This window comes from Rhinatrema bivittatum, chromosome 4, assembly GCF_901001135.1.
Source record: "Rhinatrema bivittatum chromosome 4, aRhiBiv1.1, whole genome shotgun sequence".
Classification (NCBI taxonomy): domain Eukaryota; kingdom Metazoa; phylum Chordata; class Amphibia; order Gymnophiona; family Rhinatrematidae; genus Rhinatrema; species Rhinatrema bivittatum.
In genome coordinates, this window is record NC_042618.1 from 19311671 (window position 1) to 19335552 (window position 23882).

At 43.8% G+C, this 23882-nt stretch overlaps 1 protein-coding gene across 1 annotated transcript in view; it reads right to left on the bottom strand.

The window, feature by feature from the left end:
• RPS6KA5 (ribosomal protein S6 kinase A5) overlaps positions 1-23882 on the bottom strand; it is a 277526-nt gene that overhangs the window by 209203 nt on the left and 44441 nt on the right. The window lies entirely within an intron of this gene.

A 23882-nucleotide genomic window follows, 5' to 3' on the forward strand; every position in this document is an offset into this window, starting at 1 on the left:
TGTTGTTTGATTTCAAATTAACAGTCCATATACAGGCCTGAAATTGTTACATGGAGTGTGAGAACTAATTTTGATAAAGAGCAGTTTAAGGCATTATGAGAAAGTTAAAAGCTGCCTGATTTAACCTCTGAGCTAGCAGTGAGGTGGTAGGATTCAACTATACAATATCTTTATGATACTGTTGCTCCTTTGAGGGAAATATATCAGAGATCGCATCATCACTTGCATGCCACTTGGTTCAATAAAGATTTTGCATCGTTTGGTGAGGAGGGCAGAAAGACATTGGCGCAAATGTAAACCTGAGGATAACAAAGCTTGTTATTATACTGCTTCACTGGATTATAGACAACTTGTGTACGCCACTAAATGGTTTTAATCTTTAAGTCTGAGAAATAATTCTCTGACCTGTCCTTTAGAATTGCTCTCTGTGGTCCAGGGAATGGCAGAGTGCCCCAAAACAATTACGTCCTTCCTGTGAGGAGATGGCTACATTTTTTTTCAAGATAAGTTATTGAATTTACGTTTATTCCTCTCTAATGCCATAGTGTCAGATGATGCACTTGATTTGGGGGATCATATTGTTGTAAAATAATCTAATTTTACTTTGCTTACACAAAGAAAAGCAAAATTGCTTACCTGTAACAGGTGTTATCCCAGGACAGCAGGATGTAGTCTCCACATATGGGTGACGTCACTGGACAGAGCCCTATCACGGAAAACTTTGTCAAAGTTTCTAGAAACTTTTGACTGGCACACTGAACATGCCCAGCATGCCATGACATTCTCAGCCACAGGGGTCTCCCTTCAGTCTCGTTTGTAGCAGTAAGCGTGAGCGAAAAATAAAATAAGAAAACATGTCGGACCCAACTCCGCGGGGTGGGTTCTGTGAGGACCTCATCCTGCTGTCCTGGGATAACACCTATTACAGGTAAGCAATTTTGCTTTATTCCAGGACAAGCAGGATGATAGTCCTCACATATGGGTGATTAGCAAGCTATAGGCTGAGTCATCTTCGTTTTGGACCAACAGTGTACAACTTGTGCAACAGGCACAACTGGTGAACTGTTGGGAAAAAATGAGGCAGCCTGAAATCACAGCAGATTGGATGTGGAAGGAGTTGAGATTATACTGGAAATAAGTTCTTTAAGACAGATTGTCCAAAGACGAAATCGTGTCATCCTTCCTTGTCCAGGCAGTAATGAGCTGCAAATGTGTAAAGATAGTCTAATAAAGATGATGTGGAGCAGGAAAAGGGATCAATATTTTTCTGTGTGCACCACGTGGTGAATCTTTTCTACTTACAACGATAGGATTTTCGTGTAGAAGGCTTACGTGAAGCTACAAGCACTTGAGATACATTAGTTGAAAGATTGAGTGGTTGCAGAATCAAGCTTTCAACATCCAGGCTGTGAAGGATAAAGTCTGAAGATTGGGGTGGCACAACCTGCCCTGGTCCTGAGCCCAGGTGATTTGGTTCTCTGATCGAGAGGTCGAGAAGAATGGGAAACCATACTTGTCGAGGCCAATAAGGGGCTATGAGAATTATTGACCCCTTGTCTTGTAGCTTCATTAGAGAGTTTTTGCTATGAGAGGTATCAGGGGATACGCATATAAGAGGCCTGAGTTCCAGGGAAGAGCAAAGGCGTCCATGGTTAATTGGTTTCTCTGCTTGTGTAGGGAGCAGAATCTGTCCACTTTATGATTCAGTTCGGATGCAAAGAGATCTATTGTTGGTTGACCCCTAACGCTGAAAGAGTCTGGTTGTTAACGCTGGATCCAGGGACCACTCGTGGGGATGGAACTGACGACTGAGGCGATCTGCAACTACATTGTGTATGCCTGCTAGATAAGTGGCCCGGAGAAACATGGAATGTGTTAGGGCCCAGACCCAACACATTCCATGTTTCTTGGCAAAGGAGAAAAGAGCCTGTACCTCCCTGTTTGTTCAGGTACCACATGGCAACTGTGTTGTCCATTTGTATAAGAACAGTCTTGTGTGAAAGACAGTCCTTGAACGCATCAACCTAATAAACGAAGGTTGACCGACGTGCCGCAAATGCGCAGTAGAGAGCAGCTCTACCACGCATGCGAGCACGTCGGTCACAGTGTGCCTTTTAAAAATAAAAATGGCGCTGTAGGAGCGGCGGCCCGAAGATCCGGAGCGGCGGCGGCACCGGCCCGAAGACCCGGAGCGGCGGCGGCGGCCCGAAGACCCGGAGCGGCGGCGGCACCAGCCCGAAGACCCGGAGCTGCGGGAGCGGCAGCGGCGGCCCGAAGAGCGGCGGCACCGGCCCGAAGACCCGGGCTGGAGCGGCGGCCCGAAGACCCGGAGCGGCGGCCCGAAGACCCGGAGCGGCAGGAGCGGCGGCCCGAAGACCCGGAGCGGCGGCGGCATGCGCGCAAGGGAGGGAGTCCCTCCCTCGCGCGCATGCCGCCGCCGCCGCTCCGGGTCTTCGGGCCGCCGCTCCGGGTCTTCGGCCCGCCGCTCCCGGTCTTCGGCGGAGATCGACCTAGGGGAGGAGGGAGGGGGGAAAGAGGAGTGACGGAGGGGAGGGAGGAGGGACGGAGGGGAAGAGGGAGGGGGGGAGGGAGGAGTGACTCAGGGGAGGGGGGAGAGAGGAGTGACTGAGGGGAGGAGGGAGGGGGGGAGAGAGGAGTGACTGAGGGGAGGAGGGAGTAACTGAGGGGAGGAGGGAGGGGGGGAGAGAGGAGTAACTGAGGGGAGGAGGGAGGGGGGGAGAGAGGAGTGACTGAGGGGATGGAGGGAGGGGGGGAGAGAGGAGTGACTGAGGGGAGGAGGGAGGGGGGGAGGTGGGAGGGAGCATGAGGGGGAAGGAAATGATCCAAAAAAAAATGTTAATGTAGCCCGTTTTAACGGGCTTAACGGCTTGTATAGAGCATAATGTATAGCTCAAAGCTCCAGGAAATTGATTTGAAATGTTGCTTCGAGTCTTGTCCAAGTACCTTGAGTCTGAAGATTTTCTACATGCGCTCCCCAACCTAAGGTGGATGCATCTGTAGTTAAGGTCACTTGTGGAACTGGTTGCTGAAACGCTAGGCCTGTTAGCAAGTTGTTTGTGTTCATCCACCAGAGGAGAGATGAACGTAACTGGTGGGTTATTTGAATTGGAGATGACAGTGGTTGAATGGCTTGGAGCCACTGTGATCTCAAAGTCCATTGCGTTATTCTCATGGCTAATCTGGCCATAGGGGTGACGTGGACTGTGGAAGCCATGTGACCCAGCAGAGTTAGAAACTGATGGGCTGTAGCCGTTGTCTTTGCGCACAGAGTTTTCGCTAATTTGGAGAGTGTGTCTGCGTGGTCTTTTGACAGGAAGGCTTTTGACATGGTGGTGTTCAGTTCTGCTCTGATGAAATGTAGAAGGCGAGATGGTATGAGATGGGATTTTTGGTAATTGATAAGAAATCTGAAAGAGTGAAGCAGATTGATTGTGACTGAGAGAATCGAGAGCTCCTTGGTTTGATTGGCTCTTCATGAGCCAGTCGTCCAGATAAGGAAAAAGGTGTATGCTTTTCTTGCGTAAATGGGCTGCCGCCACTGCTAGGCACTTTGTTAATACTCGGGGTGCCGATGCAAGTCCGAACGGCAGAACCCGGTATTGAAAGTGGTGATGACCCACCAGGAAACGCAGGAATTTGCGATGAGGAGGGAATATTGGAATGTGAGCGTAAGCGTCTTGAAGATCCAGAGACCAGAGCCAATCTCCTGTTTTGAAGAAGGGGAAGCATGGTGCCTAAGGACACCATCCTGAATTTTTCTTTCCGTAGAAATTTGTTGAGATTTCAGAGGTCTAAGATGGGACATAGTCCTCCTGTTTTCTTTGGAATGAGAAAATAGGAGTAGAATCCTCTGCCCTGCTGAGGTCGGGGGAACTGGTTCCACAGCCCTGGCTCTCAGTAGGGTGGATAATTCTGTTTCTAAAAGAGTGGTATGATCTTTGTGAACCCAGAGGGAGTTTGGTGGGGAATCTCTGGGTACCTTGAGAAGATCCAGATGATACCCTTGTGTTATAATGGATAGAACCCATTGATCTGGTGTGATGTTTATGCAATTGGGTAGAAAGAATGAAATCCGGCCTCCAACTGGTAGATTTTGAATTGGGTTTCTAGAGTGGCTGCTGTTCTCTGGGAGGTTTTCAAAACCCAGATGCTTGGCTTGCCTGAGGAGGAGGTTGAGGCCTAGATGCCTTTGACTGTCTGGGATGGCTTCTTTGTGATGGCCTTGTTGTTCTACTACGGGGAGCTGGTGGATAATACCTGCGTGGTCTATAGAAAGGCTTTCTTGTATTTTTCCTGGATGGCCGTCTTGCAGAAGATGGAGTCTCTGCAGTAATTATAGAGAGTTGGCGCAAAGTTTCGTTATGATCCTTCAGCTGTGCAACTGCATCTTGCACTTTTTCACTAAACAGGTTCTCACCTGTGCAAGGAAGATCAGCCAATTTTTCTTGCACCTCAGGCCTGAGGTCAGATGCCTTCAACCATGCCCATCTTCGGGCACTAATGCCAGTCACTGCCATTCTGGAGGATGTCTCGAATGAGTCATAAGCAGCACGTATCCTGTCTTTGCCAGCTTCTAGACCCTTGTGTATAATAGAAGTAAAGGTGTCTCGATGCTATTGTGGAAGGGATTCAGAGAATTCTTGCATTTGTTTCCACAAATTTCTTTGGTATTGCGTCATATATAAATGGTATGATGCAATTCTGGATATGTTCTGTTATGGTTTTGAGGTGTTGGAGTGGATTCTTGGGTACTGGGGTGATGGCCACTCCCATGGGGAGGAGCCCCATGAGGAACCGCAGTACTAGGCTAGACTCTATACATGCAGACACAGAGAATTCGTGTTTATTATACAGCTTGGTGGTACTGCCCAGGGGCTGAAGCAGTGAGGTAGCCCAGTAGAAGTAGTCCAGGGGTCCTCGGCAGAGGAGACCAGTCCCATGCTCAGGTAGATGGTAGGCTGCGCAAGGTAGTAGAGAAGACCCAGATGCAGACTCGCAGCACAGAAGCTGGAGGTGAGACAGACCGACAAGGTTAGTTACACACTGAAGTAGATAGCTGTATTGATGAAGATCCTGGCAGGCAAAAGCGAAGCAGTTGCAGGCACCAGTGTAGTGAGCGCAGGCCCTCGAGGGGCGATTACCCAGTTTCCCAGATAGGTACCTGAAAGAGAGAAGATGGGCCCCCAGGTTAGCAATGAATTACCCCGAAGGGCAGAGAGAGAGCTTCCAGCGGCTGCTGGGAAGCAGCAGAGCAGCTTAGACCAGAGCGATTCCAATCCTTGCTAATTCAGTTTGTTAGCAAACGAAGGGCAAGCTAAATACCTGGATGTCGTGACATCACTCAGAGGGGATGCCTTCGAGGTTCCCGCCATGACGTGGATAAAGACGTAGGTGGCGTGCGCACGTGCACCCTAGGAGGCCTTCAGGAGAAACATGACGAACACCGTCACAGGGACGCCGGAGAGAGTGGCATGAAGACGCGGCAGCAGCCATCTTCCCAAGGCTTGAGGAGAGAGAGGGAAGAAAGGTGAGGCACAGAGGTCGAAGCCGTCTAAGACCGACAGACGCAACAGGAGCATGGAACCATGGAACATTTTCCGTCCTAAATTATCTAAGAATTTTTGCTCTTTTCCAGGAGGTGTGGAAGAATGTGGTCAAATTCTCTTTGACCTTTTTTGCGCAGACTCTACCACAACAGATTGATGTGGGAGCTGAGTTTTCAGAAATCCAGGTATGTGCTGCACCAAATATGTGGCATCTGTCCTCCTGTTTACCGGTGGTACAGTGCAGGGATGTTCCCACAGGCGATGTTGAAAGTCAACTAGCACTTCATGTACTTGTACGGCCACAATTTCTTTAGGAGCATCCACAAATTGGAGGACTTCCAAATTCCTATGCCTTGTATCCTCTTCTGTAAGCAACTGAAAGGACTGTCTCAGACATTTCTCGAACAAAGTTTGAGAAGGAGAGGTCCTCAGGAGGTGATTTTCTCCTTTCCTCTGGTGGGGAAGGGTCCAACAAAATGTCCTCTGTAGAAGAATCTGTGTCCACATCCTCCCAAGTGTCTGATAAAGTGCGTGGATGCGGACTAGAAGGAGGAAGTGTGAATGGCATCGATGGAGGCATGGTCTTCGATGAATCCATCGGTGGTTTTTGTTTATGCCTCGGTGGCATCGATGGCGATGGATGTGGCATCGATGGCGGAATCGGACGTCTCGATCCTGACGGTCCTGGCATCGACTGAGACGTCGATGGTTGTTCAGAGTCAGTGCCTCTGTCGTCCGAAGAGCCCGGTATCGAGTCTTTCGGGTGTTTGATCGATGTCTTCGGCACTGATGGCATAGGTTGCATCGGCATGGCACCGATCAAAATATCAAGCCTAGATAGCAGTGGTGCGAGCATCGATGGCTCCGACATCAGTGGAGGAGTGGGAACCGGCACTGGTGGATGAAGCTCTCAAAGGGCATCAACAACTGCCTGGCGGATAAATCCATCCAGTTCGTCCCATATAGCTGATGAGGACAGAGCAGCTATAAGGGGTGGCAAAGTAGGCAAAACAGGCTCCTCCACAGGTCCCTGTGGAGGCATGGTACCCGGCACCGATATCGGTGGGGATTGCTTGGATCTTGTGGCATTGAGGGCATCAATGATTCTTCTACCCTGGCCTTCTTGGGGGGCGGTTTGATAACCATCGAGCCTGCTCCCGGATCGGATCCAGCACCAGATGTTTCTCGTCGATGCCGGTGTCAATGCTTCTCTCTGTGCTTGGTTCTTTTTTCCAGTACTGAAGCAGATTTAGTCGACGCCTTGGATGGAGTCGGGGATAGTGGGTCCCCACTACCCTCGTGCACTCGGCAGAATTTTATGATTACCTTTTTGAAAACTCCTGCCAGTGAAGACTGTGTCGATGTCAGTAGTTGAATTTTAAAGAGATGCTCCATTTTTTCTAGATGGTCCCATCTACCTTTTGAAGTCATCTCGGCACATTGAGGACATGAAGAAACATTATGTCCTGCACTTAAGCATAGAAAATATTTGATGTGGGGATCGGTGATAGACATTGCCCTCGCACAATTTGGGCATTTTTTGAACCCGATTGCCATAATGACAAATTTAAAGCCGGACAGCCGTCAATGGCCCGCAGTCACCAGGGAAATTTAGGACCGGTATCGACCGTGAAAAATTGGTAGTCACCGATCAAAGAAAAGAAACCAGAGAATGGGAGACCCCTATGAAGGGATAGTTTTCTGAAGAAAATTATTACTTTTTCCCCCAGAGGAAATATTGTGTGAGAAATCACACAGGGCTCCTAACCACGAGGCTAACTGCAGTGCAGAAAAAAAAGAGACTGACAAACGTTTCTAGAAGCTTTGACAGAAAGTCGTGATAGGGCTCCGTCCAGTGATGTCACCCATATGTGGGGACTACCATCCTGCTTGTCCTGGGATAATGTAATTTACCAAATGTAAAGCCTACTTTCTGTGACTTGGACCCCAGTCCTCTTCGGATTTTGAGAAATGTGACTGATTCAGTACAAGATGTTTTATAGAAGATTGTCAATCTTTCTCTAACAGAAAGTTTTCTTCCTCCATCCTTAGAGAGAGCTACTGTCAGACTGATCCCGAAGGATCATTCTGCTGCTGCAGCTCTTTTATCTTATTACAGTTCCATTTCTAACTTCTGCTCCTTAAGCAGTGTCTTAGAAAACTGCATATCAATTCAGCTCGATTAATTTTTGGAGGAGCATCAGTTACTAGAAAAAGAGCAGTATGGGTTCAGGAGAAGATTGGGTACTGAAAATCAGCTGCTCTCTTTGGACGATTTGTGTTTAAATTTGGAACATACTAAATCTGGGATTCTTCTTTAATTAGATATTTCCATTGCCTTAGACACTATTTGTCATGATTACTTACTTGTGGCCATGCAAAGATAAAGGGGAAAGTGGAGTTGTTTTACAATGGTTTTGACTGAATTTAAAGGATAGGGTACAGCAAGTTCATAGAATGGAGGAGTAGCCTAGTGGTTTGAGCAGCAGGCTATGAACCAGAGAAGCCAGGGTTCAAATTTTCACTGTCACTCCTTGTAACCTTGGGCAAGTCACTTAACCTTCATTTCCTCAAGTACAAATTTAAAGCCTGATTCATCAAAGAATTTTCCCATAGACACTGAATGGGAGAAAAGCCTTAATGAATCAGGCAGTTAGATTGTAAGCCCTCTGGGGAAAGGGAAATACTTAAAGCACCTGAATGTAATCAATCTGCTTTGAAGTGCTGAAAAGCAGAATCTAAATCAAATATATTAATCAAATAAATAATACTTACCTCTGGTACAAGTATACTACCGGGATTTAGCATTGTCTGCCAACCTTTGTAATATATACTGTGGCTTGCAAAAGTATTCTACCCCTAAACAGTCAGCAGATGTGTGTGGATTACAAATGACACTTACACAGATGGTTCCAGAGAATATGTTTATTGCAAACCAATATGTTCTTAAAGAACAGTTTAAAAGTCACAATTCATTATTTCTCTACATTATTTTGTAAATTAAAATTAAACAACTGAAAAATGCTGCTTGCAGAAGTATTCAATTCCTTCAGAGTAGTATTTGGTAGAACTATATTTTGCTGCAACAGCAGCTTTCAGTCTGTTGGGGTAAGTTTCTACCAGCTTCACACACTGTTTAGGAGTGAGTTTTGCCCATTCTTCCTGGCAGATTTGCTCCAGGTTGTTCAAGTTGGTTGGCTGACGCTTATGAACTGAAATTTTCAAATAGTGCCACAGATTCTTGATTGGATTGAGATCTGGACTTGGCTACTGTAGAACATTCACCTTTTTGTTCAACCACTCCTATGTTGCTTTGGCCCTGTGCTTGGACTCATTGTCCTGCTAATAGGTTTAGTTTTTTAGCAGACTGAAGCAAGTTGCAGTACCTCCCCTGTATGTTGCACCATCCATCCGTCCTTCAGTTTTAACAAGATGCCCAGTCCCCACTGAGGAAAAGCATCCCCACAACATGATGCTGTCACCCCCATACTTTACTGTTGGGATGGTGTTTGTCGAGGAACAAGCAGAGTAGTAAATCACCTGGACTAGATGGTATACACCCCAGGGTTCTGAAGGAACTAAAAAATGAAATTTCAGACCTATTAGTAAAAATTTGTAACCTATCATTAAAATCATCCGTTGTACCTGAAGACTGGAAGATGGCTAATGTAACCCCAATATTTAAAAAGGGCTCCAGGGGCGATCCGGGAAACTACAGACTAGTTAGCCTTTCAGTGCCAGGAACAATAGTGGAAAGTGTTCTAAATATCAACATCCCAGAACATATAGAAAGACATGGTTTAATGGAACAAAGTCAACATGGCTTTACCCAAGGCAAGACTTGCCTCACAAATCTACTTCACTTTTTTTGAAGGAGTTAATAAACATGTAGATAAAGGTGAATCAGTAGATGTAGTATATTTGGATTTTCAGAAGGCGTTTGACAAAGTTCCTCATGAGAGGCTTCTAGGAAAAGTAAAAAGTCATGGGATAGGTGGCGATGTCCTTTCATGGATTACAAACTGGCTAAAAGACAGGAAACAGAGAGTAGGATTAAATGGGTAGTTGCCAGGTTCTTGTGGCCTGGTTTGGCCTCTGTTGGAAACAGGATGCTGGGCTTGATAGACCCTTGGTCTGACCCAGCATGGCAATTTCTTATGTTCTTATGTTCTCAGTGGAAGGGAGTGGGCAGTGAAGTGCCTCAGGAATCTGTATTGGGACCCGTACTTTTCAATATATTTATAAATGATCTGGAAAGAAATATGACAAGTGAAGTAATCAAATTTGCAGATGATACAAAATTGTTCAGAGTAGTTAAATCACAAGCAGATTGTGATAAATTGCAGGAAGACCTTCTGAGACTGGAAAATTGGGCATCCAAATGGAGGATGAAATTTAATGTGGATAAATGCAAGGTGATGCATATAGGGAAAAATAACCCATGCTATAGTTACATAATGTTAGGTTCCATATTAGGAGCTACTACCCAAGAAAGATCTAGACGTCATATTGAAATCATTGGTTCAGTGTGCTGCGGCAGTCAAAAAAGCAAACAGAATGTTGGGAATTATTAGAAAGAGAATGGTGAGACCACACCTTGAATACTATGTACAATTCTGGTCGCCACAACTCAAAAAAAAGATATAGTTGCTATGGAGAAGGTACAGAGAAGGGAGACCAAAATGATAAAGGGAATGGAACACAACCCCAACATTTCCTCCCCTATGAGAAAATGTTGGGGTTGTGGACCCTTGAGCTGGCTAGATGATGGAGAAGACCCGCTGAAGGAAGGCCCACAGAGTAACTTGTAGGCGGGAGGCGGAACAGGCCAAGAGGAATCCGGTGTACTATCTGAGTCGAGGCAGGCTGAAGTGAAGTGGAGCCAGAGGAAGTCCAGAGGTCGTGGCAGGCAGCAGAGGTGCAAGACGAGAATGCGACCAGCAGTCGGGACAGGCAGTGAACTAGTGAAGACCAGAGACAAACCAAGGATCAGTACGGGCAGCAGACAAGGTAAACCAGAAGCCAAGCCAAAGTCAGGAACCAGGAAGACAAGCAGAGGTGGAACAGGAACTGGATCGGGAACACTGAGGCAGGAACAAGCAGGAACTGGATCAGGAACACGGAGGCAGGATCAGCAACTGGATACTCGAAGAGTGAACCTCGTTGCAAGGCAAAGTAGCTGTGTGCTGGGACTTCCTTTTATAGTCCCCAGCTGATGACAAGCATTTAGAGGCCGGTCCGAGGTTTCCTGCCACTGCCCCTTTAAATGCCGCAGAGAGACGCATGCGCGTCTAAGGGGCGGAGCCAGGCTGAGGGAGCAGTCGGCGTCTTCTTCATGGCGAGGACGCCAAGAGAAGGCCCCGACATGGCCCGGGGTGAAGCGGAGCGAGCCGTGGCCGTGGAGAGCAGCTGCGAGGTGTGAGGGGGACAGAGTGTGGCCGCCAGCGGCTCGGGTTCTCAACAGAAAAGACTAAAGAGGTTAGAACTTTTCAGCTTGGAGACGAGACGGATGAGGGGGGATATGATAGAGGTGTTTAAAATCATGAGAGGTCTAGAACGGGTAGACGTGAATCTGTTATTTACGCTTTCGGATAATAGAAAGATTAGGGGGCACTCCATGAAGTTAGCATGTGGCACATTTAAAACTAATTGGAGAAAGTTCTTTTTCACTCAACGCACAATTAAACTCTGGAATTTGTTGCCAGAGAATGTGGTTAGTGCAGTTAGTGTAGCTGTGTTTAAAAAAGGATTGGATAAGTTCTTGGAGGAGAAGTCCATTACCTGCTATTAATTAAGTTGACTTAGAAAATAGCCACTGCTATTACTAGCAACAGTAGCATGGAATAGACAGTTTTTTGGGTACTTGCCAGATTCTTATGGCCTGGATTGGCCACTGTTGGAACAGGATGCTGGGCTTGATGGACCCTTGGTCTGACCCAGTATGGCATACTCTTATGTTCTCTTAAGCTCTACACATAGCATTTTGAATTTTGGCCAAAAAGGTCCATTTTTGTCTCATCTGACCACAAAAGCTTATCCCACATTTTAGCTGGGTCACTCTGATGCTTTCTAGAAAACTCCAGACATACTTTGAAATGATTTTTATTCAGTGATGGCTTCTTTCTAGCCACCCTCCCATGCAGGCCAGTTGTATGCAGAGCTCTTGATATGGTTGACTGGTGCACCTCCACTCCCATCTCAGCCACTGTAGCTCCTTCAAAGTAATTGTTGGCCTGTTGCTTTCCTCGCTCAGACGCTGAGTTTTGAGGTACGGCCTTGTCTAGGTAGTGTCTGGGTGGAATGATGCAGCTTCCATTTCCACACAATTGATCCAACAGTGCTCACTAGGATATCCAAGAACTTAGATATTATTTTGTAGCCTTTTCCTATCTTATGCATGTCTATAACTTTATCTTTAAATTTCCTTAGAATGCTCTTTGGTCTTCATTTTCACAGCTTTCCTTCAGATTCACAGTCTGACTTTTTTTTTTTTTTAATGATTCACAGGTAGAGGCCAATTGTAAGTCATTGTTAGGGCAAAATCTTTCACCTGTGTAAACTTGGAGCTTCCACGGCACAGGGGTTGAATACTTATGCAAGCAGCATTTTTCAGTTTTATTACTTTACAAAAAATGAAGATAAATAATGAATTGTGATTTTGAAAATTTACTTTAAGAGCATACTGGTTTTCAATAAACATACTGTCTGGAACAATGTGTGTAAGTGTCATTTGTAATCCACACAAATCTGTTGACTTTTAGGGGAATCAATTTTGAAAGCCACTAGTTATGTTTTACAATGGGTTGTGAGTATAATCCTTTTATGAAAAAGCTGCATTGGTTGCCAGTATCCCAGAGAATTACATTTAAAATTAACCATGATTCATAAGGAAGTATATGGTGATCTTGTCTGTCTGTCTGATAAACTGACTTCGTATGTACTATAAAAGCTTTGCGCTCTTTGCAAAAACTTACTGTGCCGTCTGTGTCTGTATTCCACCTTCAGGAAACTAGACAAATATATTTTCACTGCTGCCTCTACACTTTGGTATTCCTTACCGGTTGATATCCACAGAGAATCCACACAGGCATGGACATTGTTTAATAATACCAACTTACAAGCGCAGTCCAGATGTATTCCATTCATTAAGAAAGATGGAAGGAAGGCAACATGATTACTGGCATGGTTAAAAGATGAGGTGAGAGAGGCTATTTTATTTAAAAAAAAAAAAAAATCCTTCACAAATTGGAAGGAGAATCCATCTGAAGAAAATAAGAAAAAGCAAAAACAATGTGAAGTTAATCGTAAAACACTGATAAGACAGGCTAAGAGAATTTGAAATAACATTGGCCGTAGAGGCAAAAATGCCTAATAAAAAAAACTTTAAAAAAATATACCCAAAGCAGGAAACCCATGAGGGAGTCTGATAGATCGTTAGATGACCAAAGGGTTAAAGGGGCTCTTAGGGAAGATCAGGCCACTGCAAAAAGACTAAATTAATTCTTTGCTTCTATGTTTACTAATCAGGATGTTGGGGAGATACCAGTTCTGGAGATGGTTTAAGGGGGATGAGTCAGATGAGTCGGGAGTGGAGGAGTAGCAGGCTACGATCCAGGGAAACCAGGGTTCAAATCCCACTGTCACTCCTTGTGACCTTGGGCAAGTCACGTTATCCTCCGTTGCCTCAGGAACAAAATTAGATTGTAAGCCATGTGGGGATAGGGAAATACCTATAAGTACCTGAATATAATCTGCTCTGATGAACACTTTGAAGTGCCAAAATGCAGAATATAAAAATCTAAATAAAATAACCTATACCAAATCACTGTGAACCTGGAAGATTTAGTAGGCCAGATTGACAAACTAAAGAGTAGCAAATCACATGGACCAGATGGTATGCATCCTAGGGTTCTGAAGGAGCTAAAAAATGAAATTTCAGATCTATTAGATAAAATTTGTAACCAATCATTAAAATCATCCATTGCACCTGAAGACTGGAGGGTGGCCAGGTGGGATCCGGGAAACTATAGAGCAATGAGCCTGACTTCAGTGCCAGGGAAAATAGTGGTAACTATTCTAAAGATCAAAATCACAGATCATATCGAAAAACATGGTTTAATGGAACACAGCCAGCATGGATTTACTCAAGGGAAGTCTTGCCTCACAAATCTGCTTCATTTTTTTTGAAGGGGTTAACAAACGTGGATAAAGGTGAACCGGTAGATGTAGTGTTTGGATTTTCAGAAACATTTGACGAAGTCCCTCATGAGAGGCTTCTAAAAAAAAAAACTAAAAAGTAATGGGATAGGAGGCAAAGTCCTTTTGTGGATTTCAAACTGGTTAAAATAGAGGAAACAGTAGGATTAAATAGTCAATTTTCTCAGTGGAAGAGAATAAACAGTGGAGTGCCTCAGGGATCTGTACTTAGACTAGTTCCAACTGATCTAGGAACACAACCAAACTTAAAAACCTTCAAGAAGGATCTGAAAACCTGGATGTTCAAAGCCTACCAAAACACCCAATGACATATCCACTCCCTCCCTCACTATATACCATGTCACTGGACCGCTAAATGTCCATTCCTCTCAACTGTATTAACCTTTATACTTATCTTCTTCCATGTAACAGCTTGCAACTATGTGAAATCGCATATTTAACCTTACTAACAAACTTGAAACTGTATTACAATGCCTCTAACTTAACACTTATCATCCATCGAAACTTGTAAACCGTTGTGACGGCAAAACCGAACGACGGTATATACAACTCGATAAATAAACAAATAAATAAATAGTGCTTTTCAATATATTTATAAATAATCTGGAAAGGAATATGACAAATGAGGTAATCAAATTTGCAGGTGACATAAAATTATTCAGAGTAGTTAAATCACAAGCAGATTGTGATAAATTGCAGGAGGACCTTGTGAGACTGGAAGACTGTGCATCCAAATGGCAGATGAAATTTATGTGGACAAGTGCAAGGTGATGCATATAGGGGAAAAAAAAAACCCATGCAGTAGTTACACGATGTTAGGTTCCATATAAGGAGCTACTACCCAGGAAAAAGATCTAGGCGTCATAGTGGACAATACTGAAATAGTCGACTCAGTGTGCTGCGGGACTCAAAAAAGCAAACAGTATTAGGAATTATTAGGAAGGGAATGGTGAATAAAATGGAAAATGTCATAATGCCTCTGTATCACACCATGGTAAGACCACACCTTGAGTACTATGTACAATTCTGGTCGCCGCATCTCAGAAATGATATAGCTGCACTGGAGAAGGTACAGAGAAGAGCGACCAAAATGATAAAGGGGATGGAATAGCTCCCCTATGAGGAAAGGCTAATGAGGCTGTTCAGCTTGGAGAGGAGAAGGCATAGGGGGGACATGACAGAGTTCTATTTTATTTATTTATTTAAGTTTTTTATATACCGGCATTCATGACAACTGTCACATCATGCTGGTTCACAGTGAAACAGGGGTGCATAATAAACTTCAAACTGGAGCTATAGTGCGGAAGAAAGCAGTTACATATAACAAGGGTGGAAAGAACTGGGCGAGGAGAGAAAAAAGGACAGGTTAACAATGGCTAACGATAATTACAAATGAGAAACTTTGAAGTGGTTGATATTTATGTATTGATGGCGAGATGTTGAAATTAATTGGTGTCCGGAAATGCTTGTCTATAAAATCAGAGGACTAGAACGAGTAGATATGAATTGGTATTTACTCTTTCGGATAATAGAAGGATTATGGGGCACTCCATGAAGTTAGCAAGTAGCACATTTATAGCTAATCAGAGAAAATTCTTTCACACAATGCACAATTAAACTCTGCAATTTGTTGCCAGAGGATATGGTTAGGTCAGTTAGTGTAGCTGGGTTTAAAAAAGGTTTGGATAATTTCTCCTCAGAGAAGTCCATTAACTGCTATTAATCAAGTTGACTTAGGGAATAGCCACTGCTATTACTGGCATTAGTAGCATAAGATCTGCTTAGTGTTTGAGTACTTGCCAGGTATCTGGTAGCCTGGATTGGCCACTGTTGGAAATAGGATGCTGGGCATGATGAACCCTCGATCTGACCCAGTATGGCAACTTCATATGTTTAAAAAGAGTTAAAGCTTTTTTATTTACTCAGGCCTTTTCCAGTTAGGGTGTGAGTGAATGTATCATGATGCAGTAGCGTCGGTCTAAGATGCCGGATGTAATTTTGTGCATGTTCATTTATATTTATATTTTATTTCTTGTTGATTTTGTGTTGCTTGTTTTAAATTATTTTATTATATATGGATCTCTGTGATCTGCATTGGCCAATTCTGGAAATAGCAAAATATAAGATAGATAACATAGCCAAGAAAATGGCTCAATTGATATGGACAGCTGGTACTACTTTTGGTACAAATTTTAGGTAGGTGCAGAGAGCCACCCTCTTGTGGAAGAATTGCAAATAAGACGGATAACGAATTAAACCTGAAGTTCACTGACTCTTCTAGCAATGTTACTACCACAAGGGATATTACTTTCCATATTAAAAAAAAAAACAAAAAAAAAAACTTAGAGAACCAGACTCCAGTAGTTTAAATGGTGGCTTTATCAGTTGTGCCAGAGCCAAGTTTAAGTCCCATGGAACAGGTGGTTTCACAACTGGCGATTTAGTGTGCCATAATCCTTTCACAAACTTGGAAACTAACTGGAAACTAACGGATGAGTGGAGATAGCAGCTTACTATACCCAAATTGAGGATAATCCTTGGAGATGTACTCTTACTGATGAGGTGCCTAGTCCTGAAGTAGAAAGAGAACCAATAGGTCAGTAATTTTGGGGGTTGCATGCGAATGGATCCACAGTACTGTGTTGACATCATGTGGATAAATCTTATCAATTTAAACCCGAAGTCTTTCCAGTGGATAGTTTCTATGCAGACACTATTATTTCTTCAATTTACTTGAGTAAGGATAATACAAAATTCAGTAAGTAATGAACATGTCAAGCTGAGAGAGGGAAGGGTTGGATGAAATAGGCTTCCCTTTTCTTGAGTTCATTAAGATCAATATGACTTGAATGAGATCTGAGGACTGCTGGATAACGGTACTAGATAAGTGAACTAAACTTATCTGAGCCATGCTAGAGCTATGAGGAATAGATGGACCCACTCTTTAAGCTCTTATTGTACCATTCTATTTAACAACTCACGTTAGTTTTTCTAGAAATTCCGCATTTAATGCTGATTTAGATGTTACACCATGCTGGTCCACTTTTTCTTCTACATCTCAATTTGAAGTTAAGCATGATTCGTCTTCCATGAACAATGTTGCCTCTCCTGAAAGCAACTGTTCTATTGCTCTTTTTAAAGCAAATTTCTTCTCATCTCACTTCTATTATCAATCTGTCTCTTGAACAGGAATATATGTTCCTGCTTCCTTAAAGAAAGCCGTTCGTCCCTTGTTAAAAAAAAAATCTAATTTGGATGTCAGATGTAAATAACTACATACCAATTTCCTCATTGCCCTTTCTGGCTAAATTACTGGAATCAATAGTGTTGAAACAGCTTTCTGAATCTGAGGACAAGGAAATCCTGGATCCTCATCAATTTGGTTTCAGGCATTATCTTAGCACTAAACTGTTATTGTTCTCCATGACTGATATGTTTAAACGGGGTTTAGACAGTGGACATAGTTACATCCTTGTATCCCTAGACATCTCATCCACCGTTGATACTTCTGACCACTCCAATCTTCTCCATTGCCTACAGGCATGTGGTGCAGGAGGGATCGTTCTAGCTTGGTTCTCCTCGTTCTTGAACGATCATTCTCAACAATTTAAAATTAGAAATCAAATTTCTCAATGGTCTTTCCTCAAGACTGGTGTCCTTCAGGGTTCTACCTTATCCTCCATGTTTTTCAACATTTCCCTTGCCCCCCATCTGTACATTTTTATCTACTTTATGTGATGGTTATAAAATCTATGCAGATGGCATTCAGTTCTTCATACGTCTCCATCCCACCTAGCACGATACTGTTGAGCATATTCAAATCTGCATTAGCACCATAAAACTATGACTTCATCGGAACAAATTAGCACTTAACACCAATAAAACTGAATTTCTTCTTATTCAAAAAGTGCATTCCATGCTTTATTATTTTTCCATCACTTGATAGCTCTACTTTGAATATCAATCAAAGCATCAAAAGTTTGGGTGTTTTGCTTGATCCACATCTTACATTTCAAACACACTAAGTCAGTAGTCAGGACTGGCTTCTAAAAAACTTAGAATCCTTTCTGATTTAAAACATCTGCTACATGCCCCTGAGTTTCACACTGTTGTGCAGGCTTCTATTTTTCCTCTTGTTGACTATTGCAATGGGCTTTACTTAGGTCTCCCTGATTCTACTATTCAGCCACAAGCGTTTTGAACATGTTACTCCAATCTTTATACAGTTACACTGGTTACCTCTGTGACAACACACGGAATATAAAAATCGGGCTGTGTTCAAACTCTTTGAGATCCTGTCCATGACTTAATGCTCTATTGAAATTGTATCAACCTTCATGTCAGTTAAGATCTTCTCAACAAGGCCTCCTTCATATACCATCTTTAAAAATTGCTTGCCTGTGCCTTACCAGGGAATCTGCATTCTCTAGTACATGTTCCCTATGGAACATAGGCTCTGCAATTATTTAAAAATGTTTAGAAGCTTGTTAAAAACCTTCCTGTTTAAAAAAAGCTTATTCTGATTGGGGTTAGGTTTAGCTTCCTCACCATCACAGCATTCTGCAGTAAGCATCTTATTTATAATATTATCTAATCTGTTTTATTTGATTCTATGAATGGGTTCGGCAACTAATATATTTCAATCAAGCAGAAAAGTATTCTGAGCTGATCTGAACTCACTAGAAAGAATGGAGCAAAAACTTCTCCAGTTTTCTGTTTTGCTCTGATAAATCTAGATTGATTGCTGGAAATCCCCATCAACTGAATAGTTTGTTGGCCACAGACTGCTGTACAGATTGTGTGGTCCGAAAACTCTTCTGCAACAATCTACTAACATGTTGTCCAATTAACTTGCTTAATTCATATACACTATGTAAATTTGTACATAATTCTTATCCTGTAAGCACCCTCTCCTGCTTTTTGCCCTTCTCTCCAGTTAGAATTTGTTTAACTTATCTTTTTCTCTAACAGCCTAGTTCCACATTCCCTGTTATAATGTAACTTTTGTTTGCTCTGTTAACTGGTTCCCCCTAGTTTATTGTAAACCAGTACGATAAGACCTGGTCTTGAGCATCGGTATATTAAAAGAATTTAAATAAAATAAAAATAATAAATGTTGAGATCCATGGAAGGTACATCATTTACAAGATAGCTTGATGTTTACATGCCTATTCCCACATCTTTATCTCCTCACAACAAAGAGTCCATGACTTTGTGTCACCCTGCTTGCTCACACAGAACATAGCTACCTGGTTATTGGTTTGAATGAGATGCTCGTCTCCTGGAGGAAGCGAGTGAATGTTATTTGAACATATCTGTTTGCTCTCAACTCTAGGAAGTTGATTTGAAATAGTCTATGAATGACCATGTTCCTTAAGTTTGAAAGGATCCCATATGGGCAGCCTAGCCTTTTGTGGAGGCATCCGTTACCACTGTAACTTGACGAGGATGTAGAGGGAGTAGAGATCCCTTCTGAAGAGTGTAGGGATCTAGTCACCAGTGTAGATCATATTTCATTCGCTGTAAAATTCTCACTTTGGTTGTCAAGGGTTAAGTGAGCTGGTCCCACTGGGAGCACAGACCCCACTGCCGGAACTGTATGTGAAGGTGGATTAGTTAAAAAATTTTGCATCACCGCTGCCACCATGTGACCCAGAACAACTAGAACTTCTCTAGCCATTGACTGATCCGTAGTCAACAGTTTGCACACAAGGGATCCGAGAGTATGTGCCCTGTCTGACAGATGCAAAGCTCTATTCTGTAGAGAATCTCTCCACACTCCAATGAATTTGATTTTTTGGGTGGGAACTGGAGTTGATTTCTTGAAATTCACTAGGAATCAGCAGTTGTATCAACTTTTGCTGGGAAGTTAGCACATCGTCCTCAGAGTTCGTTGTCACATGCCAGTTGTCCAGGAAGGGAAAGATTTAGATGCCCTAATGCAGCAGATGCACTGCTACTACAGCCATGTACTTGGCAAATACCCTCAGTGCTACCAGAAGGCTGAAGGGGAGCACTTTGTACTGATAGTGGGAAGAGTCCACCATAAAACGCAGATAATGCCAATGGGAGGAATGGATGAGAATATGAGCAAAATAATCCTTCAGATCCAAGGTGCACATCCACTATCCCTTCTAGAGGAAGAGGAGAATTGTGTGGAGGGAATTCATTTTGAATTTCTCCCAGAGTACATGCTTGTTCAGGTTTCTTAAATCCGGGATGGGTCTTACTCGCTCAGATTTCTTGGGGATAATGAAGAAGCAGGAGTAGAATCCTGTCCATGGTGACAGGAAGGAACAGATTCTATTGCCTGCTGTTTAAGGCGTGACTCCACTTCCAGGTGGAGCTGCATGGAGTAAGACTGATCTGATTTAAAGGCTAAGCAACGACGAAGTGTGGGAAGCCAGAAGAAACACAAGTGGTATCCAGACTCCACAACTGAGAACCCAATGATGTTTGGTGATCTTGTACCACTCTTCCAGATAGTGCTGGTTTCTCCCCTCCTACCAGAAAGGGTTTTTCCTAGATTTGAAAGGTAGTCAAAAACTTGGTCCAGGATTTGGCTTGACTTGTGTTGTTTTTGGTTGATGGCACTCATGCTGTCGAATGCGAGTCAGTTGTTACTGTGACTGAAGTAGAGGTAGCAGCCAGCATTGTTAGAATTGCTGGAAAGGGTGTATCTGGAAATATGGTCTTTTAAAAAGCATATTAAGTATGCCTTGCAGAAGACTGCTGTTCCTGTCCCATAGATAGGGACTTAACCGCAAAATGCTGTTCCTTTATTTCAGCAACTGTTTCCCCGAGTTCTTCTCTGAAAAGACGATCACCCAAATAGGAGACATCTACATATTTGTCATGGGCATAATCACAGACTACTGGCTCTCAACCAAGGTCCAATAAATGCTGGCAAGGTATGTACTGTGGATCGAATACCTCAGACGAATCGAATAAAATGGTATATACACTCTTCCACATCTAAGAGTGTCTGAGGATATGCAAATCTGCCATCACCAGGTAGAAGAAATGATTTGAGTTTTTGTATACAATCATTTAAGTATTGAACCATACAGCACTGGCGTGTGAAGATCTGTGCATAAAGCATGTAGCTTTGAAATCTTTTTGCTGAAATTATCCAGTAACTGCGGATCCTTCTCTGGCACAGTATTCAAGTATATCCTCATTTTCTTTGCTCTTAGAGCCAAATTCTACTACAACTAATTGATGGGGTAGTCGCACTATTTCAAACGCTGCGTATTTTTGTATTTTATACTTTAGGTCTAAGTTTCCTTGCATCTTGCTGGACCTGAACTATAGCATATCTAGAATCCAGTGCCACAGTTGGAAAAGCTTTACTCAAGGAGCTCCCGCTTGACTTGGTGGGCAGAAGCTGGAAAATGTCCCGCTCTGGGAGGAGGAATGACTCCAACTCTTCACCAATTTACAAAGTTCTTCCATCTTCCAGGCTCCGTTTTTCTAGGACCTTGATGACAATTGCGATTGGCTGAGTTGTGGTCCGATCCAAGGCATCTATAATAGATATTGCAGCTGTCTGCAATGGACATCTTGCAGCTACACACGAGTCCTTGAAGCCACTGGAGGAGGTCTTCTAAGAGAGAGAGACTTTTTTATTGTGTAGTACTGGGAAGTGCTGCTGAGGGTTTGCTGAGGCAAGGCAACTCAAAGTGCATTTGAGAAGAAACTTTTAAAGTAGTGAAAAAAAGACAGGATACATATCTGAAGAGAAGCTCAGACAAAAAAGTCTTAGGGACTCACAAGGCAGCACCCATGCAGAAATTCCCACATGCTCAGTAATAAAGTTTTACTGAGCTAGAGATTGATCCGTTTGGCACAGATGAATGATGTCATCCACATGTCATGGCTATTTCAGCCCTGCTTGTCAATTGAGAAACTAAGTTAGCAAAAAACCGGCACCATAGCTGGATACACAGACAATGCATGTAATTAAAAGTATGTAAAAGAACTGTGTTGTTCGAAATACTTATTTTATAGTAATTGTTAAATTAGCTCTCTATTATAATCAATTGTTTGCTTGTTACTCTCCTGCATTACTTTTAGGAACGTTATGTTAAACTTTTTCTCTCTCTCTTAAATATCCTTAACTGTACTCCCTGTTCATTGTAACTTTCTTTCATTTAGTTAAATGGTTTCCCCTGGTTATACTGTAAACCGGTACGATAAGACTTGTCTTGAGCATCGGTATATTAAAAGAATTTAAATAAATAAAATAAATAAATAAATTAGGCATCCATACACCTGTATTGGAGAGAGGGGGGTGCACTAACTGCTGTGCCACCTATTTTCTGGTAGAGGCATTCCTTGCCATGATTGGCCATTTCTACAAGCCCATGCGGAAGGTACACGGGGAGCCCTGCCACACATCAACAGGGGTGTCGCTGCCTCTGCCTCCTCCAAAGCAAACATTGCTGGGTGGACAGAATTCTCCCCACCCCCAAACAAGCCGGGACCCCTGCTCATATTGGACATTTAGGAGGACCACTGACCAGTTCAAATTCTAGGGGGAGGAGAGGGGGCAAGCTGGGTGGCATGAAGCCTTATAAGGAGGCACAGGCTGAGTGTTGGCCTGCTGTCCTCTTGCCTTTCATGCCACCACCACAGCTAAAACCCACCTTCCCTCCCAATTTACTGCTTACACAGGGGTAGATTTTAAAAGAAGCGCGATCAGCCTACTTTTGCTTGCGCATCAGACTCAAGCAAAAGTACGCTGGATTTTAGTAGATACGCGCGGAGCCGCGCGTATCCACTAAAATCCTGGATCGGCGCGCGCAAGGCTATCGATTTTTATAGCCTGCGCGCGCCGAGCCGCGCTGCCTCCCCCCGTTCCCTCCAAGGCCGCTCCGAAATCGGAGCGGCCTTGGAGGGAACTTTCCTTTGCCCTCCCCTCACCTTCCCCTCCCTTCCCCTACCTAACCCACCCGCCCGGCCCTGTCTACACCCCCCCCCTTACCTTTGTCGGGGGATTTACGCCTCCCGGAGGGAGACGTAAATCCCCCGCGCGCCAGCGGGCCTGCTGCGCGCCGGGCCGCGACCTGGGGGCGGGTACGGAGGGCGCGGCCACGCCCCCGGGCCGTAGCCACGCCCCCGTACCCGCCCCCAAAACGCTGCCGACACGCCCCCGGAACGCCGCGACGACGGGGCCCCGCCCCCCGACACGCCCCCCTCCGAGAACCCCGGGACGTACGCGAGTCCCGGGGCTCTGCGCGCGCCGGGAGGCCTATGTAAAATAGGCTTCCCGGCGCGCAGGGCCCTGCTCGCGTAAATCCGCCCGGTTTTGGGCGGATTTACGCGAGCAGGGCTCTGAAAATCCGCCCCACAGTGTACAATACATTCTCATAATATTTGTAAATTGGTAGATAAATAAAAACATCTCAAATATATTTTAATCAAGTTTTATCATATCCTATTTGGTTAGCAGACAAAAAAACATGATATAGTGCTAAAAATGGCCTCCTTGGGTCTCTCACTATGACAACGAAATGTCATTATTTATTTATTTTAAAGTTTTTATACCACACATTCAAAGCTCTGTGCGGTTTCCAAAATAAAACATTCATGATCATACACACCAGTTAAACAAACCTAACAAACAGCATGTCAAATACATCGGTGCCAAATCTATAACCTCTGTCTCAAAATAAAAACCATGTATCAGGTTCTATGCGTTACTCTTTAACTTGCCATCACATAAACCACCTGAACTCTAAAGCATATTCCATGGAGTGCACAAAATTTCCAAAATGTGTTTTGTATACAGCCAGCCTTGGATTTGTTAAAAGGTACCCATTATGCCTATGCCTAGAGGTAGCAGGCTGGCAAAGATTTGCTGCCTTCCAGCTCTACTGAATCTCATTCAGCAGAGAACAGCCCTCTGTTACCCTGTAATAGACCCTTACAGGAGAGGGGGGACGAAAGCACCAAAACTGCCGATGGGCAGCAAAATCCTAAATCTCTCCCTGCATACAGCACGGGTTTCCAAAATGCAAGTGACAATGTTGAGTGACAAGGAGAGACTGTGTATGGGTATATGAGGAAGAGAGAGACTCTGTGTGTGCGCATGCA